This window comes from Martes martes, assembly GCF_963455335.1.
Source record: "Martes martes genome assembly, chromosome: 3".
Taxonomy (NCBI): Eukaryota; Metazoa; Chordata; class Mammalia; order Carnivora; family Mustelidae; genus Martes; species Martes martes.
Window position 1 is genome coordinate 122,069,373 of NC_137890.1, and position 19,856 is coordinate 122,089,228.

The 19,856-nt window shown below is 38.4% G+C and overlaps 1 protein-coding gene and 1 long non-coding RNA gene across 2 annotated transcripts in view; one reads left to right on the plus strand and one right to left on the minus strand.

Annotated features, from left to right (window-relative positions):
• Positions 1 to 19,856, plus strand: part of ZNF385B (zinc finger protein 385B) — a gene marked incomplete at its 5' end in the record, with an annotated part of 302,804 nt that overhangs the window by 143,560 nt on the left and 139,388 nt on the right. The gene's annotated exons all lie outside the window — the stretch shown is intronic.
• LOC308339635 lies at positions 312 to 18,341 on the minus strand. Its single transcript, XR_013966548.1, has 3 exons — positions 18,251 to 18,341; positions 13,427 to 13,503; positions 312 to 841 (listed from the first exon to the last, which is right to left on the minus strand). It is a non-coding gene; the product is annotated as an uncharacterized lncRNA (long non-coding RNA).

Consider the following 19,856-nt stretch of genomic DNA (forward strand, 5'->3'; position numbering starts at 1 on the left):
TCCTGTCCCCCCAAACAGGCAACTGCCCACTAAAACTTTTGTTCAAAGCTCCATATATGCTTGAGTTTGGATGGTTTTTAAAGCTAAAATTTCAGGGCACCCTAGAAAGAGCTACCTAATGAGTCTTAATTTTCAGTTCCGGTTCATTTATTTATTTATTTTAACATTTTATTTATTTATTTGAGAGAGAGAGTGGAGGGAAGGGGCAGAGAGAATCCCAAGTAGACTCCACACTGAGCACAGAACCTGACACAGGGCTCAATCCCAGGACCCTGAGATCCAGACCTGAGCCAAAATCAAGAGTTGGACACTCAACTGACTGAACCACCTAGAGGTCCCATCCAGTTCCATTTTAAAAGATGAAATTCAGAACCATTGTGTTTGGAGATCTCGTTAAGCCTTGTGCATCACAACTTTTTGGTGTTGAGTGTCAACATTTTAAGTTTTGAAATCAAATTTATTCTGTTGTTGGTGCTTATATTTTAAACAGAATAATTGCAAACAAATTAAATGTTTCGGATTTTACCATGTATGCCCTCTGAAGTCTCTCAGAGAAGCCCCAACAATGACGGGAGTCTTCTTGCAGGTACCAGCCACATAGGCATGTCCCTCTCTTCACCAGGAGCTTTGCCAGCCACCAGACCCTTGCTACAGCTTCTGTTCTTCCCAAGGGCAGGCCAGTCTTCTTTCTGTCTCTTGTTAGTTGAAAATGCCAGTTGCAGAGAATCATGCCAGACCACACACCAGTGTGGCAGTTGTACAAGTGGGAAAATAGAAAGATTACCCCACTAGTTGTGATTAAAAATTCTTATTCTTATAGATGTAGCTTAAAATGAAGGTTCTGAAAAATGCAGAACAAGAACACAAATAACTTCTGTAAGATTCTAAAATATAGAGTTGGAACCAAAATAACTTTTATAACCATTCCTGGGAGGATGCCCTCCCAAGTCATTCTAGCCCACACTTAGAAAATAAGGTTTATTTTTAATTTTGGTACCTTTCTGAGTTATTCTAGGAAGATTTTCTTAGGGATTTTCCAGTGTCATCAGATGCCACAAAGTATATGTTGCAAAAAGCTAGATTTCTTCTGCATATCCTTGAAGATAAATCCAGGAGACTCCATGAGCTTACTGTTTACACCAGCCCAGGCTGGGCTGTAAGATGTCAGAGTGATGTTGCATCTGGTAGGGATGATCCTGAACAAGTTCAGGAAAGGGGCTGTTGTATCACATTTTTATTAATAGTTGCACATCTTGAGATCTGATTCATTCCTACTCGTGGGTCTTTGAGCCCTTACTAATTTGCGTAAGTGCTCAGAACCATGAGAATATTTCTTTTCATTTTATTTTAGCATATTTTGTATTAAAAGAAAAGAAGCACATAGATTTTTGATAAGCAAATGTTGGCTCAACTGATGAAGTGTAACCAGTAACTAGAAAGTTACCTGTTAGTGTAACAGTGGAGAAGATAAAAATACCAGTAATTCAGTAGTTGCAGTCTTTCTCACGTATAATTTCATAGTTTCTTTAAGATTGAGAGAAGCTAAACTCTCATCATTTTGTCAGATTGAAAGTAACATTTATTGTGAACCAAGTCTTACTAACATTTTCTTCAGTGGCCTTAAAGAAGGTCATAGTTTTCATTTTATTTCGAAAGTGATTCTTAGATGGCCAGGTCCCCTGAAAAATTGAGGTGGAGAGTGTGAATTGGAAGTGATCCATTGTCTCCGAAACACAGTCCCAAAGGGGAAACTGAGAAGCAAAACTTTACATGAAGCCCTTCTCCTTTCCCTAGACTGGCTATACTCCATTCCTCTTCCTTGGAAGAAAGTAAAGGAAGGAAGGTGAGGAGAGAGGGAACTGGCGGTAGTGTGGTGGGACCTGTGCCACTGGCTTGGGTGAGCCAACTGTGCGTACCTCTTTCCAAACTCACATTAAGTAATCTGTTGATACCTTAAAATAAGCCACGTTGGAAGTATTTATAGCATAGAAATCGGGGGTGCTACAAATCAGGAGCTCCCTTTCCCCACCCCAGAGACTAGGTTGCTAAGATTTATTAGCATTCCACTGATGATCTACTGTTGAAAGGAACCTTGTATATCACAACCTTACCATCATTATCACCTCCTGATTAAGACTCAGTATAGGTAAAATTTCTAAAGACCTTGACTATAATCTGCTTTATTCAAACCTTTGTGTAGTAAAGATGCATAGAATTGGAATAATATGCTATTTAAGTTACTTATGATGCATTTGCTTCCTATATAATTTTACCTTCTTAGATTTCTCAGTGTATTAGTTTTCTTTTCACACTCCCCTTTTCCTTTTTTTAAAATTCCATTCTCTGCGATCATTTCTTGATTACTCTAGTCTTCTCAGTGTAGACTCTGACATTTTATGAAGAATATCCATGTGCATGCTGCCTGATTAGTATGATCTAAGACACTGAACGGTATTATAGACTCATTTCAGCAAACACTAATTGAATATATCATTTGCCTAAGACATCATGCCACAGAAAATACGGCACTGTACCTAGTCTCAAGCAACATAAAATCTAGGGAGAAAACCAGACATGTACACAACTAGGAATGATGTAGAGTCTAATGTGGAAGACAGTATTGGAAGAAGCGAGGAACAATGCAAGCTGGACCACAGAGACTGGAGGTTATTTCTGACTGCAGAAATTAGAGAAGGCTTCATGAAAATGGAGCCATCCCGACTAGGTCTTCCAGAATTGGTATGCATATTAAAGTTCAACTCTATTTATAGTTTTTTATGAATAGATGACTATAAAGTTCCCATTAAAGTAGTCTGAGTTAACTCATTGCTTACTGATCTGCCAGAATTAGTTTATCATGATAGACATTGGAAAAACTTAACCAAAGTAAGATTTTAGCATCATAAATGTATGGAATTGCTGCTAGATTCAGCAGATGCCAGTGCAGAAGATGCATTCTGCTCACCTTTGTGCACTCCATCGTTTATACTGAGAGCACTGTTTATAGGCGGTCATTAATAAAAGCTTCCAAGTAATGAAGACCAATTATGGTTCAGGCACTTTTACATATATGATATCATCAAAGATGAGAACTAGAAAATAAGGAAATCTATTTTATTCATGCTATTGCCGTAGGGACAACACCCCAGATCCAGAGAACAGAACGAGTCTTTACAGAGTGGTTTTACTTTTCGTCTTTTACAGGAAGGGACAGACAAGTTACAGGTAGGAGGATTTATAGTTGGCATTTTGCAACCAGGGAAAACCTCAGTTGGTTGGGTGAAAAAGAAATGTTTATTTCTGTGTCTAGCTAGTTTTAAGGGGAAAACAGTTCTAATCTTTGCTAATTACACATGAGACACAGAACAAAAATCTGACTAGTCAGTATCTAAACCTTACAGTTACCCTGAAATATAGTCCTATCAGCACTTTTTCTTAATTTCTTATTTAAAAAATCAGGATCTGGGGCACCTGGGTGGCTCAGGGGATTAAAGCCTCTGCCTTCGGCTCAGGTCATGATCCCAGGGTCCTGGGATCTATCCCTGCATCGGGCTTTCTGCTCAGCGGGGAGCCTGCTTCCCTCTCTGTCTCTGCCTGCCTCTCTGCCTACTTGTGATCTCTCTCTCTCTCTCTCTCTCTGTCAAATAAATGGATGGAATCTTAAAAAAAAAAATAAATAAATAATCAGGATTTAACAGAAATTGAGAGATTTGCCAAGGCCACATAGTAAATAACAGAACTGGATTTTTATCTCATATCTTCCTGGCTCCAATATCTTTTATTATGTCATAATGTGTCACATTGTACTAAGTGAATGTTTAATGATAACTTTTAATGTTAGTGAAACTTTCATTTATTTTCTTTGTGTATATTTTCATACACACTACTAGTTTGAAGAGAATTGCCTTTAATGAACCAGATCTAATATTTAGAATTGGCAGAAATCTGTTTGTAGACTGTTTTACTTTGTTTTTTAAAAAACTTTATTTATTTATTTGAGAGAGAGAGAAAAAAAACATGCAGGAGACGACAGGGCAGGGCAGAGGGAGATGAAGAAGCAGACTCTCTGCTGAGTGGGGTGCCTGACACGGGGCTCAATCCCAGGACCCTGAAATCATGACCTGAGCCAAAGGCAGACACTTAACGGACTGAGCCACGCAGGCACCCCTGCAGGATGGTTTATAATAAGAATGTGCCTCCTTCCCTATAAATAAATCCACTTCTCAAGTGAACAAGTAGAGAAAAAATTGGAATTCTATCCTAGTGTCTTAATAGTGTTTGTTCATTATGGTATCGTTGTTGCCCTTTCACCTGTGTTCTGTGGAGCTGTATAGGTTTGCAGGAGATACTTTGAGATCCTCCCAGGGGTTCTTGCCTGGTTTAGGGGACAGGACAGAAATCAGGCAGAACTTGGTTACTCAGCTTCTGCCAGAACTTTTGGATATGTATTTTGAACATCAAAGTAGAAAAAGGGTCACTAAAGAAAGTAGAAAAAAGTGAAAACCATTGATCTAATAGAATAAATCATTCCTATGGAACAAATGCTGAATACATTTTGTGCCCAGAAGCCTGCGAGTCCCTGAATTTATTGGCTTTGCCGGCTTTGTGGGGACCCTTGCTGTGCTTTTGATATCCACAGCAATGCAACGTTAAGATGCACCTGAAAAGTTCATCCACGCAGCAGGGGAATCTAACCTGGCTGGTCTGAATCATTTGGCATCTATTCCACACTCAAATTATTGTGGTAATTATAGGTGTGAGGTGATAATTTGTGGTTGAGTTTTGTTCTGGGGCCCTGGTTATCCAGTTTTGTTTTTTTTTAATTATGTTTTACTTTTATAATATTGTGTTAGTAAACAGACCAGGTGCTATTTCACAATAGTTGTGTAATACATTCTCTGAGCACTGAAGCAAAAATTAAGCACAAAACAAAACCCACTAACCTTCTGGCTGAGCTCCCTTCCTAAGGATGGTAATTGTGTATGCTGTAAGGGGAAGAATGAGCAGGTTAAAATTAGGCTCTGGGGGCCACTGAAGGCAAGATATGTATGAGTGCTTTGTCATTGCTGGGCCTGGGAATGTGGACTCTTTAGAGGCAAGAAAGCCAAGTCCAGTGCCTTCCTGCTTCTCCTTGGTCTCTCATTGAGGGATATCCTGGCTTTGTCCCACCCCATGCATCATTTGCAGAAAGCTTGGGCAGTCAGAGAAGATACTATGGTTATTTTTTATTCTCTGTATCTCCCAGTTTTAGGGGAAGAGTGCTGTGGTCAGAAGATAGCAAAATTAAAAACAGGAAAACAAATCAGAGGCTCCTAGGTGACTCAGTTGGTTAAGCATCTTCCTTCTGCTCAGGTCATGATCTCAGGATCCTGGGATCTAACCCCAAGTTGGGCTCCATGTTCAGGGGGGCATCTGATTCTCCCTCTCCCTGTGCCCCTCCCCCTGCTTGTGTTCTGTCTCTCAGTCTCTCAAATAAATAAATAAATAAGATCTTAAAAAAAAAAAAGATGGTGTCAAATCAGCGAGAAGACACTAGAAAATAATAGAAAATGAAATATAAGAACTATGAACTGTGTTTGCCCACTGGAAAGCAAAACAGGTGAATTATCTGTGAGTCAGAATTTCTAAAGAAAGACATTATGGAGGTATTGAGTCTTATGAAACTGTTTTCAAAGCAGTTATGGATGTGAATAGAAAGGGGATGGAGTGACGTTCAGGGCAGGGGAACTGAGAGTGCACCAGCTTGGAGGGCACCTGTGCCTCGGGGTGCCTGAGAAGGTCTGCTGAGTGAGAAGTAGGCAAAGATACAGAGGCTCACATCTGTAAAGCTAAATTTTACATTTTGCTTTTAAAATTGAAATTATCAGTAAACTGGTGATGAGTCTATGCCAAGGGTTAGAAATTCCTTTGGTGGTTCTTTTTTTTTTTTTTTTTAAAGATTTTATTTATTTATTTGGCAGAGAGAGAGAAGGAGATCTCAAGTAGGTAGAGAGGCAGGCAGAGAGAGATGGGGAAGCAGGCTCCCTGCTGAACAGAGAGCCTGATGTGGGGCTCAATTCCAGGACCCTGAGATCATGACCTGAGCCGAAGGCAGAGGCTTAACCAACTGAGCCACCCAGGGACCCCTCTTTGGTGGTTCTTGATAAGTGTCTCTGAAATATACTGAGCATGGAAGTGGTCACTTTCTCAGGCTGAAATTAGCAGATCTGAGTACTATTCAATGAGTGGAAGGAAGAAAAGAGAGAAATGGAGTATGACTAAAAATTTCCTACCATAGCCAGTACTAACACTCCTCCCCTTTTAGGGGGACCAAGTTCTCAAGATTCTTAAGGATCGGTTCTCTTAAAGGGTAGTTCTCAGAGTGAAGTCCCCAAGTTAGCAGTGTTAGCATCACCCAGGAACTTGTTCGATCCTAGGCCTAGTAAATCAGAGACTGAGGCAGGACCAATAACCTCTGTTTTCATAAGCCCTCATCTCAGTCTATTTGGGCTGCTAAAACAGAAATACCATAATCTGGGTGGCTTACAAACAACAGAAATTTATTTCTCTCAGTTTTAGAGGCTGGGAAGTCCCAGGTCACTGGAACTGATGTCTGGTGGGGACCCACTTCCTCATAGACTTACCTCACAGCAGGGACTTGGGAGCTCTGTGAGGTCTCATTAATAAGGGTACAAATCCCATCCATGAGGGCTCCACCCTCATGACCTAATCACCTCCCCAAAGCCCCATCTCCTAATACCATCACCTGAGGGGCTAGGATTTCAAAATATGAATGTTTGGGGGACACAGCATTCCATCTATATAGCAACCCACAGATGATTCTCATGCATACCAAAATCTGAAAAACCACTGCCTGGAAGTATTTGTTTTCAATATAAAAGTGCTTCAGAAAGTAGAAAGTTGATCAGCTTCTCTCCTAAACTCCTTTCCTCTATGTTTTACACGAGTCTGATTTAATCTGGTAGGACAAAGTCCCAGCCAGGTGTCAAGACTTTGACACATAAGAGTCTCTCTTTGAAAAAGGGAAGTGTAGCTAAGTTCTGGACCTCCCAGGCAGTGGCTGTAAGTGAGACTGCATACAGGCACAGCATCCATCCCTGCCCTTGAGGCACAAACCCAGGAATGATTTTTTTTTTTTTTCCAGTCAGTTCTTAATCTGAGACTCAGAAATATTCTTCCTGACGGAGCTTCAGAAACCCGAATCATTCATTCTGTCAGGGTGGGGGAAAAAAAAAATTCTAGTGATGCTGAACTTTAATCCTAAGAGAATTTAACAAAAATTTATTAAATACATTGTAATAACCAACAGTTGCAACTTTGGAGGTAAAATAAATGTGGTGTCTGTCACCGAACAGACACCAAACTGAAAGGGGAAACATGGAAGCATGAGGGCAGTGGGCACTGGATGGGAAAAGAGCTAAGAAGTGGTTTTTTGTCAAGAGGAAGGAGTGTGAGAATCGTGGCAAGGGACCAGAGTCAGATGAGAGAATACAAGCCCAGGGTGATGCAGAAGAGTTACTATCCATAAGGAGGGACATCTTCTACTTAGAGCCATGGCCAGGGATTTGTTTTTTGTTTTATTTTGTTTTGTTTTGAGCATCATAAGAAAAATGGATTGATTAATATATGACTCATAGAAAATAGAGCTAAGAATAGCCATAAAACCTAGTGCCATAAATAATCAGGAAACATAGATGTCCTTGTACTGCTAATAGCAGACATTTGGAATTCTCATTATGTGCTAAGCACTCTACTAAGTACTCATATGATTCTCACAACAACCTTGTTAAAATGATTCTATTATTACTCTCTCTGCTTGGCTGATGAGGAAACTGAGGCTTGGGGGAGGAGATTTACATAGCTCATAAGTGCCTCCGGGATCAGGACCCAGACAGTCTTATGCCAAAATCTGAGCTTTGCACCCCTCTAATATAAATAATCATGAAAATATATCAGCCCCTCAAGTTCCCTGGGCTCCAAGATAGTTTGATGCTATTCTGTTTGCTTTTATTCTTTTAAAATAATTGCCTTGCTGTTATTTTCTGATTATAAAGGTAATGTATGATCATTGCACCCAACTCAAAAAAATGCAAAAAGTATATAAAGTAGAGATCATTCTCAGTCCCATCAGCCAGAGATAACCACTGTTAACATAAGCTATACTTTATTCTATGGTTATCACACTTGGTGCCTCAGAACTGTCTGGTGTACCCTTAAAGAGGCAATCAGCCCTGACTCAGACACTCTGATTCACTAGGTCCGAGTGGGGCCAAGGCTTACGCATTTTTAATAAGTACCTGTCCTCTGATACTATATGCAGTTCAAACCCAGTTTCTAAAAATGCTGTTCTGTACCTTAGATTTCCAAATACTCCAATGGAGAACATCTTCTTTTGGTTTATCTCTCGATTCTTGAGTACCTTAATAATTCTCATCAATACTATCAGACAGGAAGGTGTCTGAGAGAGAAGTTGATTCTCACCCATTACCACGCCTTGCAATCACCTGGAGGACTTAAATGTTAAAACAGAGACTACAGAGTTTTGATTTAACAGGCCTGGGATGGGACCTCTATTGATCAGGGTACTCCAGAGAAGAGGAACCAATGATATATATATATATATATATATATATATATATATATAGAGAGAGAGAGAGAGAGAGAGAGAGAGAAAGAGATTTATAATAGGAATTGGCTCACATGATTATGGAGGCTGAGAAGAGCCATGATCTGCGGCCAGCAAGCTGGAGAACTAGGAAGGCCAGTGATATGAGTCAGTCCAAGCCTGAAGACCTGAGAACCAGGAGCTCTGATGTCCAAGGGCAAAAGATGGACATGCCAGCTCAAGGAGAGAGAATTCACTCTTCTATCTTTTGTTCTATGTGGGTCCTCAACAGATTGGATTATGCCTCCCATGTCGGTGAGGGTACATCTGCTTTACTAAGTCTACTGATTCAAATGCTGATCTTTCCCAGAAACTCTCTCACAAATACACCCAGAAATAATCTTTTACCAGCTAACTGGGCTAAGAAACCATCACAGGGCACAATAATTTGCATTTCTAATATGTTGGTGGGTGATGCCAGTGCAACCGGTACAGGGACCAGAATTTGAGAACTACTATTACAGTAGACTATTAAGTCTTCCAAATGAGATTACCTGGTAGAAACTGTTCTTGTCTTTGAAAATTCCTTGAAATTCAAAGGTAAGAGTGTGACCTTGATGCAATTATTTAGAAACAAATTCAGTGACAGAGAGTAGCATGGATAATATCACTGCTCCATCAGGAACTCCATATGTAAAAACTCTATTCAGCTGTTTCTGTGTCTCTATGACAACAGTAAAAGTGTAACAAGAAAAGAATAGCTACTGATGTTGTCAGCAAAAAAAAAAAAAAAAAAAAAAAAAAAAAATCTTTAATGTCCAAATGGTTGTTGGTGGCAACGGAAGGGGCAGTAAGACAAGGTCAGTTACATCCAATAATAGGCATAACACCTATCACAGAAGTCTAACGTGCAACATTTCTTAAGTAGGACAAATACCAGAAGAGGATGTTGATGCTACTGGCAGTTTTAATGAATTAAACATGATGCACTATTTTAAAATTCAGCGGAAAACTGCCATTTACCCTCCATGGTACAAGGTATTCTATGAAAAGTGAAGTGCGGGGTGAGTAAATATAGGATGTTACCAATATAATGGATCTTCAGCACACTTCTCCTTGTTCCCCTGTCCCTGACAGAAGACAACCAGGCTTTAGAAAAGAAGGTTGGCCTCTGGAAATCTTGAACTTGATACCTCACTACCATCCATCCATGCTTCCAAACCAGAAACCAATCCCTAAAATGTAACTCTTATATTTAATTGGCTTTTGCTTTAACCCCTTGATGTTGGGGTAATAGAACTATATAGCTACATTTGGTATTCAACATTGTCTTAGTCTGTTTGGGCTGCTATCACAGAATTCCATAGATTGGGTACATTTTTTTTTTAAGATTCTATTTATTTATTTGACAGACAGAGATCACAAGTAGACAGAGAGGCAGGCAGAGAGAGGGAGATGGAAGCAGGCTCCCTGCTGAGCAGAGAGCCCGATGCAGGGCTCGATCCCAGGACCCTGGGATCATGACCTGAGCTGAAGGCAGAGGCTTTAACCCACTGAGCCACCCAGGCGCCCCATAGACTGGGTACCTTATAACAAATTTATTTCTCATAGTTCTGGGGGCTGGGAAGTCCAAGATCAAGGCACCAACAGATTTGGTTTCTGGTGAGAGCCTTGCTTCCTAGACAGCTCTCTTTTGGTATAACCTCACAGGGTGGAAAGAGCAAGGCATCTCTCTGGGGTCCATTTATAAGGGCACTAATCCTATTCATGAAGGCTCCATCCTCATGACCTAATCAGGTCCCTAAGGTCTCACATTCTAATAACCTTACTTTGGTATCAACATATGCATTCTGGAGAGGAAGGGACATAAACACTGAGTCCATTGCAAACATTTATGTTGTCACCAGAAATACAGAAAACCCACTACCAGACAATGCAGTTTACCCTAGAATTTTGAATGCTAAAATTAGAATTTTTTTTTTTTACCATGACTAAGTGGTCATGGTAAAGTCATTCAGAGGAATTTATTCATTCATTATTCAGTCAACAAATACCTATTGAGACTTTCCCACATTCCAAGCATTGTTGTAAATTCAAACCATAGAACTGTGAAAATTCTTTATATAGACAGAGAGACAAAGTCTTGACCCTTCAAGGAGCTTACACTGTAGTGGTGGTGAGCTTTCTTATTTTATGTCTCCTAGAACCTTGTTGTGTAAAGGAGCAACAGTGTGGATGTCACATGATTGTGGAAATGCAGATCTCAGGCTCCATCCCGGGTCCCCTGACACAGAATCTGTATTTTATTTTACAAAATCCCCACGTGATTTGTACCCACATTACGTTTTGAGAATCGTTGCTCTAAAAAACAGAGCCCAAGGTAAAGATTAAAGATCTGACTTTATTTGAGAGTGTGAATGCAGGACAGTATGAACACAGGAAAAAGGGTTCACCAGGCAAGGGAAGCCTCAAGAGCAATGAGATAGGGCACTGGCGACCTTGTCAGAATGAATGTGGTCCAGCAGCTCAGCGGGCAGGGGTGTTTGCTAGGCCTGGGGTACTGCCTCTACAGACACTGGGTGGGGGGTGGGGAGAGTCCCATCTGGCTCCCTCCAGACTCCTGCTTTCTGCTGACTGAGGTTCACACCAGTGGGAGGGGCCGCTCCTACACTTCTGAGTTACAGTATCCAAATCAGAAAGTGCAGGGGTGGGTGTAGACCGAGACAGAGCAAAAGAAGGGAGCAGTTAAGGGCTTCCATGGAGACATGCGAAGTTCATGTGTCAAAAGAATATATATGGAAAAGTCCATCCGGTAAGTCAGTAGAAGTGACTAGAAATGGCATTTATTTGTCAGTCACCGGAAACACAGACCCCTCTGCCAGACAAGGTAATTCACCCTAGAATTTTGAATGTTAAATTTTGTCATCATAACTAGGAGTTTTTAAAGTCTTTTTGAACTAGTCAGTCAGTCACCGATTTGTGACCTAGTGTTCCTTTGAGGGCACGCAGGATTTCCATATACCTATTATTCTATTAGCTCCTCCCATCCCTAGCTTCCTAGCGCTCTTCTTCACATTTACTAATACACATGGTGCTTTTGTCAATGCTCGTGAGTCTCAAGTCTTCAGGCCCCTCTCTCCTCACCCAGTATACCGGTGCACCCCACACACCTCTGCCTTAACGTCATCATGCCCATATCCTCATCCTTGGACAAGCCAGAAATGAAAATAGAACCAAACAGTCTGGTTTCTACCTAAATCTAGGTAAGCAAATTGTAAGAGATACCAAAGGAGAAACCACAGATCCCAGAGTGAGGCAGAGCCAAGACCCAGCAAACACCATCGCACCTTCTTTCCCAGAGCTATGCCTTCCCAGACTATTCGCTGTATGAGAAATTCTCATTCAAATCACCCAGATTTCACTCTGTCTAGAGTCTATGGAAATTAGGAAAATGTGGCCAATATCTAAACGTCAAAAATAGTTATCCCCAAGTGATGGAAATACAGATTTTCATTTTTATCAGATCCTGTGCTTTTCAAAATTTCTATAATAAAGCTATACTGCTTTTATAATGAGAAAGAAACTCTTCAATAATTATTTTTAAAATGGTACGTTTTGTCAAGGATTTTTTTTTAAACACAGAATAAAGAAAACTGGGATGACATGTCAGTCATTAAATTTTAACTCATTTGCCTATGTTATAGACACTCCATAGATCTACCTAAAACTCCAGTCTAGAATTTAGAAAACTCTAGATTTCCACAGCTCCCAAAACATAAAGGAGATAATCTTTTTCTCAGGGAAAAAGAGAAGAAATATTTGAAGAATCAGAAAGCAGAAATTGTGCTTTCTGAAGGCAGTACTGTACTGCCGAATGTTTAATAAGGCATTTTAAAGAATGTTTGTGACTCCCAGGTGCTGGGGAAATCCAGACACTACAGTAATGAGAGGGGCCTCTAAAATATGAGCGTGTGATATTGGTCAGCCCTAAACTTAAGACACCCTCCAAGGAGGTGCTCAGTGTTACATCCTCTTAACCTTTTTAATTTTTCTATGAACAAGGAGAGCTCTTTTCAAACTCTCCTTCAAATTCTAATCTCAATTTCCATGCTGCAGAAGTAGCAAAAACATGTTTCCTACCAGTAATCATTTGATCAACTCTGATCAGTACATCAGAGGTAATTGTGTATAAATTTTAACAGATGTGGCTATTTTAACTAATATGGTTAGTGGATTCCTACAAATGCATTGCCTGCCAACTACTACTTATACTTCTCAAGCTATTACAAAATAATAATAACCTCTAATCAGATTTACAAAACAATGGATTCTTGTTTTCCAAAAGTGGTTTACAAATCAGTTCAGAATTCATTGGTCCTGAGAAACCCTCCTCGCCTAGATAGTAATGGTCTGAACTAGTCAGAATAGTCAGAAGATTTCATAGGTTTCAGGCTAAATTACCTGTGTTGAAAGAAGGAAAGCTGTCTTTTTTATTTGCTGCCCTGATTTACTAGGACAGTGGAGGCCTCAGGCCTCTAATACCACTGATGTTTGAAGTAGGACCAGTTAACTCACTTGGGAACACCGTACTTACTGACATGAGTTAATAATGGCCATTTGGACTCCCTGTAATTATTAAGCTCTTTTGATAATGTATGAAAATAAATGCATCTTAAGGGGTAAGGATTCCTGACCATTCACTTTTCACATTGAACCAAATCACCCAATAAATATGCATATAGTTCCTGCCTGTACACACATTTTACAAGCAATGGGGTCCGTTGTCACCCTCTTTGTTAAACAGTGGTGTGTGATACTTACTTTGGTGACCCAACATGAATGACTGCTGTTAGGTTCCACCTTCATGACCCATAAATACACCATGTCTTGGTCTCTCTCTAAAAAAACAAAAAACAAAACAAAAATAAAAACACCCAAAAAAGCCTACTTACTAACAATTGATTATTCTAGTGAAATTTTCAGGGTGTTTCTTGTTTAGAAAACAGCTCCTCAGGTGGTAGATGACTTGGGTTGTTTTAAAAACCAGAGAATATGACACAGATGAAATAGCACAGGAAGCACTATGTCTTGATGTCCTATTTTATTTTATTTTTTTTTTTAAGATTTTGTTTATTTATTTGACAGACAGAGATCAGAGGTAGGCAGAGAGGCAGGCAGAGAAAGACGGAGAAGCAGGCTCCCTGCCTAGCAGAGAGCTCGATGTGGGCTCAATCCCAGGACCCTGAGATCATGACCTGAGCCAAAGGCAGAGGCTTAACCCAATGAGCCACCCAGGAGCTCTTGATGTCCTATTTTAATCAGAAAATGTTTCTGGTCAGGCTAGAATGGTAGGTAGTATGTAGTGGAACTAAAAAATACACATGTTAAAAAAAAATCATTACCTATCATTTAACATGTCAAAATACATCGCTACGTGCATTTTTAAAAATCACACTTTGTATTTTAAATGTACTTCTATTAAGTACTCAAAATCCTTGATATGTGGAAAAGGACTTTCTTATATTAAAGATAGAAGATATACCATTTCAACAGATGCGTAATCAGAAACAAAATAACATCACATGAGTACTTCTTAAAATATGCAATGTGGAAAACAAATCACTTCACAAACTGCATACCTTGTATGAAAAGAAAATACGATTCGCTTGTGTTACTGAATATAAAATGTTTTTGAATTCACTTAAAAGGTGTATGTAGGCATAGTGACATTTTACAGTTTTAAATATTATAGTACTTTTTGGAAATATAGTTTGAGAAATTCCCTCCAGAAACCACTTTGACAAAGATAGTATTTATAAGCAGGCAAGAAAGTTTCCTCCAAAACAAACTTACTGTTTTCCTTTGCAACAAATTAAAATCTGTATAGAATAAGCCCTATAATATAGTTATGAATACTTACAATATGCAAAAATATTGATTTTGGAAAAGCCTTTCCAGATATTAAGGCCTACTGGTATATCATTTGCATTTGAATTTATATGATGAGCAGAATTTAATAAAGCTTACTAACATAAATATTTTTAAATTGTGGGAAGGGTTGATGGAAGTTCCAAGTTCCAACTGCAGTTTTCTCTTGCCAGCTAACTCCGAAGTTCTAGATAATATGACCATTCTTTTAATGGGATACAGTTATTTTTATTATTATTTCTTTTCAGTTCCATCCCTTCTTGAGATCACTCCTTTTTTTCTAATCATCATTAGCCCTTTCTTAAGAATCCACTTTTGAAAATATATTTTCATCATCTTCTATAGTCCATCCTATACTTTTAGGGTTTGGGGCCTTTTTTTTTTTTTTTTAACTTTTTCACCATTCTTCCAATTGGCTTTTAAATTTATAGAGGGCAGAGTCTCTGTGAGCTCACTCTGATATCTCCCACAGTGCTAATCCTTAGAGAAGGCCTTCATTAAAAGTGTTCTAAATGGATTCAGCTTTAAAACTCATCACAGATTACCACAGAGACATTTTCTGAAAGGAGACCTGCATTCAACTTCTGATAAATATCAGTGTCTACCATAGCCTTTTTTTTTTCTTCCCCTAAAAAGAGGTTCATTATATTTTGTGTGGAAAGGGAACGTGGAGGAACTACCAAACTAGGAAGAATTAAACTTCATCACAGCTCCATTGGTGACTAACCCTGTGAGCTTTTCTAAGTAACCAAATGCTGTCAACCTGCCTTTATTAAGGGACAGCTGGAGGTACTATTGACTTGGCTTACTTCATAGAATTGCTGCTACAGTCACATGAAGTCATTCTTGTATGAGGTAGCACTCTCAGTTCTGTAAATTACCATAAAGTTCACATAAACTGAATGTTATAATATTGTTGTTTGAAGGTCCTTGGCCATTGCATGGTTGTTGGGGTTGAAAATAATTTCTTTTGAAAAATTGAGATCCTAGAAACCCTATTTTAAAAGATCTAAGCTATACCAATGCCTGTACTCAGAACTAGACCCCAATATAACCAAACTATTATTTGGGGGCTGCCTTGGAAGACTGTAGCAACACCAGCTAACATATACTGAGTGTGTGTACTTTGCTAAGCACTAGGCCCACTCTCTCATTTAACCCTCAATACTTTCCTATACAGGCCGGCAGTGTTGCGATCCTCGCTTCGTAGGTGAGAAAATTGGGGCTTATACAGGGTAAAGACTCTAAGGCCCTACAGATCAAAAGGGGCAGAGCCAGACTTGAACACACATTTGCCTTACTCCAGCACCAATGCTCATTTCTTCTGTTCTGCCCTGGCATTACTATTAGTTAAAGCCCCATTGGTTTTCTAGCGATCCAAACCTATGAGGAACAAAGTTAAATAGTAAGAATCAGATTGTTTAATCTCAAGTTGGTTCGAAGATGCTGTGGAATCACACTGATCTTTTGAGGTAGTTAAGGAAAATTTTAGCATCTTTGAACATGAAGAGTTTTTAAAATACTGATCAAGGAAAACTAAATATCAGGATACATTTCTTTAATGAGTTATTAAAGAAAGTTTAATGAGTTAAAACACGTTTGTTAGCAATGCATGAATTTTCCAAATAGGTAATTTATGTTATAATGTCAAGATTTCGTTCTCTAATGCAACATCTGAACCATGATGACTTCCACTTAAAAAAAAAAAAAAACTAATATTCTAGCTGCAAAATCATTCTAGTTTTTCAGAGTCTCATTTGTTGGCAATACGTATAACGTTTTCTCTTGAAAAATCACAGAGTGGTTACCATTAGAGAAGATTAAAAAAAAGATAATTTATAACTAGATGGACTAGTAGAGAAACAAACTCTGACATAATATTCAAAGTGGTTCCAGTTTGGCTGTCTTAGTGATTGTAGACTGTAATTATTGTAAATTTTTTTTTAAAAAGGAAAGCCTGCATGTTGTATTTTTGGTTAATAAAACTCTGAATCTATAATCATTTAGTGCCTTAAAGGACAGCTCACGAAAACAGATCCCAATTACACATTTTATTAGTGGGCAGTTTTAAGTATTGCATAAATATCTTCTCAGGGTATTTTCTAATGAAGTCTCACACAGCTTATAGAATAAAATTACCATTTCTAGAGTAAGTCTAAACAATACACCGGTGGTCAATAATCCTGCATATCCTAATACACCACACTTGTTATATTCCTTTTTTCTTTTTTGTAGAACCTACTATAGAGAGACCTTCAATTTCTTTTGATGTTACAGATTTTTCATACATCGCCTATCATTGAAATGAGAATTGTAGGTTAGTCACTAAGTAGTAAAAGTGCAGTCATTTTGATCCTGCACTTGAAATCTCTTTCTGGTTGACTCTTTGGATATTGTCAAAGTAAAAGTTTCAGCAGATCATAGTTTTAAATGGAGAAATAGATAATAAAAAAGCAAATCATCCTAATGGCATATTTGAGGGAAAAATGTTTAAACACTTGAACCTTTCCTTTTGATCATGAATTTTAATGTAACAATATCACCGGCTCTGTTGGTTTTAAGGGACCTTGTAGCTATTGATCCCAAGGATATTTGTAATCGGTGTATTATAATTAATACAGAATTTCAAGTAACTCAGGAACATGCACATGTATCATAGCTGTGTCCTAATTTCAAGTGGCAAATGTGAGTTTGAAAGTAAAAGATTCTTCAAATAACTTGGGCTCAGGTAAAATTAGTTTTTTATATCAGGTTCTATTTTTTACTTACCAGAGCTATAAAAAAAAGTAGAATCAGCAACACAAAACTGCAAAATTATTATACATGCTTAGATTTAGAAACTTTATATACTGGGCGCCTGGGTGGCTCAGTTGTTACACGTCTACCTTCAGCTCAGGTCATGATCTTGGGATCCTGGGATCAAACCCCACATTGGGCTCCCTGCTTGGCGGGAAGCCTGCTTCCCCCTCTCCCACTCCCTCTGCTTGTGTTCCCTCTCTCACCGTGTCTCTGTCAAATAAATAACTAAAATCTTAAAAAAAAAAAAAAAGAAAGGAACTTTATATACTAGTTATTGTTATGTTAAAAGTCAGAAAAATTGTTTATTCCATACCTGCTATCTAGTTTCATAAAGCATAAAAATGATAATCCTAGATTATAACCAAGAATTTTATACATGAAATGAATATTTTATTATTGCTTTGGGATATTTTCCGAATATACTTAGTGAACTTCAAAATCCCTTATTCTTGCTTCACCCAGCCCAAAACACTTACTCCTCCTCCCTTAGCATAAAGCTATCAAATGAGCTGGCAGCATCCCCAAATCTAAAAGTAGTTTCTAGTTGTTGCTGAAGAAATATACCCAGAGTCTCTAATGCTTTCAAAGGACTGTAAGAATGTGCAGTTTTGTCTTGTATATTTAAACAAAATGGTGCTGACTGGGATACAAAATGGGTTATATGCCTTCATTCATCCAAGAGTGGAATGGCCTATGCATTTATAATGCCTCTTTAATCTTGTCTTTTTTTTTTTTCTACCCACATATATTCACAAAACTTTTGAGAAACTTGGCTGCACCTCATCATTTCCTTCTCCAGTGGGAGTTTAATGTTGCTATTAGTAGGGAAGGTGGGAGTTGGAAACATTTTTTCCTAAATAGAATGTGGGTCTTTCCGTGAGAGTAATATAATTCTGGGAACTTTTGTTAGGTACTCACCATGTGCTGATTTCTGTGATGGAGGAAGAAAAATAAATATATAGGATTGGTTCTTGCCTTTAAGGATCTCACAGTGTAGTAGTCAGGATTGCTGTGTGAACAAGCAGCATTATATAGAACAAGAAATGCAAGACAATTACTTTAATTTTGTTATGCAATTTAAATGGCTATGCTCTTCTGTAGATCCAATAAAAGGAGTTACATTATTCTTTTAATATAAAGGAGTATACCTCCTCAAAGATGTGAGAGATAAAATATTTGATCCAAAAAATATAGAAATGAATACATGATAACTTTCCCGGACTTACATATTTAGATAAACGTTTTCTCATTTGGAGTAGCCACCTTAGAAAGCTATGCAGTACTCTCTTTTCATTAGAATATTATTAGATTTCCTCTGGTTGACTTGCTCGCAGAAATAATTTAATATTGTCAAACTTGTCAGTGTCCAATTTGCATTTATAGATTTTCAGTCAAAATGCTAACCCCCCTTATTTAATTGCATATTAAAATGGTATTTTAAAGAAATGCCATATAGTTTTTGAGGGGTATCTTTAGTTCCCAATATACTGGAGTTAGCTTATTTTATTAGAATTCAAATTGGATTTGTTATTCTACAACTCTTTTATTTGTAAACATTCACTAGCAATAATGGCTGGGCCTTACAGCAAGGCAGACCTCTAAATGTAGTCGGAGCTAGGAGAGTGACACAAATGAAGATAGGTTCCATTTGGAGTTGTTTTCACTTAGGTTTACTAATGAACCAACAAATAACACAACATATGTGAGATCAAGATTCTGGTTAGCGCTCACATCTCCTAATGCCTTTCTTGTTCCTCGGGCATATTCAAAGTGGTCAGTGTCATCCATGCATCATGAGCAATCCACCTGGAGAAAGCAGCCCAGAACCAGTGGCTTCATCTCATAGCCTCTTAGGCAGGGGGAAGGGTGATTATCTGTCACCATAGCAGGAATTTCTTCCCGAATCACCATTGTTTACTCTCTGTAATGTCATCAAACCTGGCTACCCCGGTCTTCTGAATGGTATTTGAACTTCCAAGAGACTGCTTTGCTCTCCCACATCTATTCTATAGAATCCCTTGGTTGATCTAATCACTATCACCACTGGTATATTTGTTTGTAGTTTAAGAAATGCCCATGAACTGGTGTTGTCATTTAAAGTATTTACTGAGTACTCACTCTGGGGCAAACACTATACTGACATGTAATGCCATAACATTTAAAGAATGTAGAATCTCCTTTAATATAAGAGTTTTTTTAACAGACATAAAGTTTAGGGAGAAAATAGTTCCATATAAAATGATGAAAAGTATTTTTGTTTTTAAATTATTTGGGAGAAATATTAAGTAAGGAAACGTGAAGAGAGTTTCTCTAAGTTTTGCCCATTAATTTAGCTGTGACAGAAATTTTGGCAGTTAGTTGAAATGAAACATTTGGCTGTTCTTTCTTTGATATGACAATATGTGATATAAGTTTATGAGATATTCTCCCTTTGTTTCTGTTAATTCTCATTGTCAAATACTTTCCATCTACATGAGTTTGGCACTAAATTGTATAATACCTCAGGTTTTTGAATCAGAAAGTC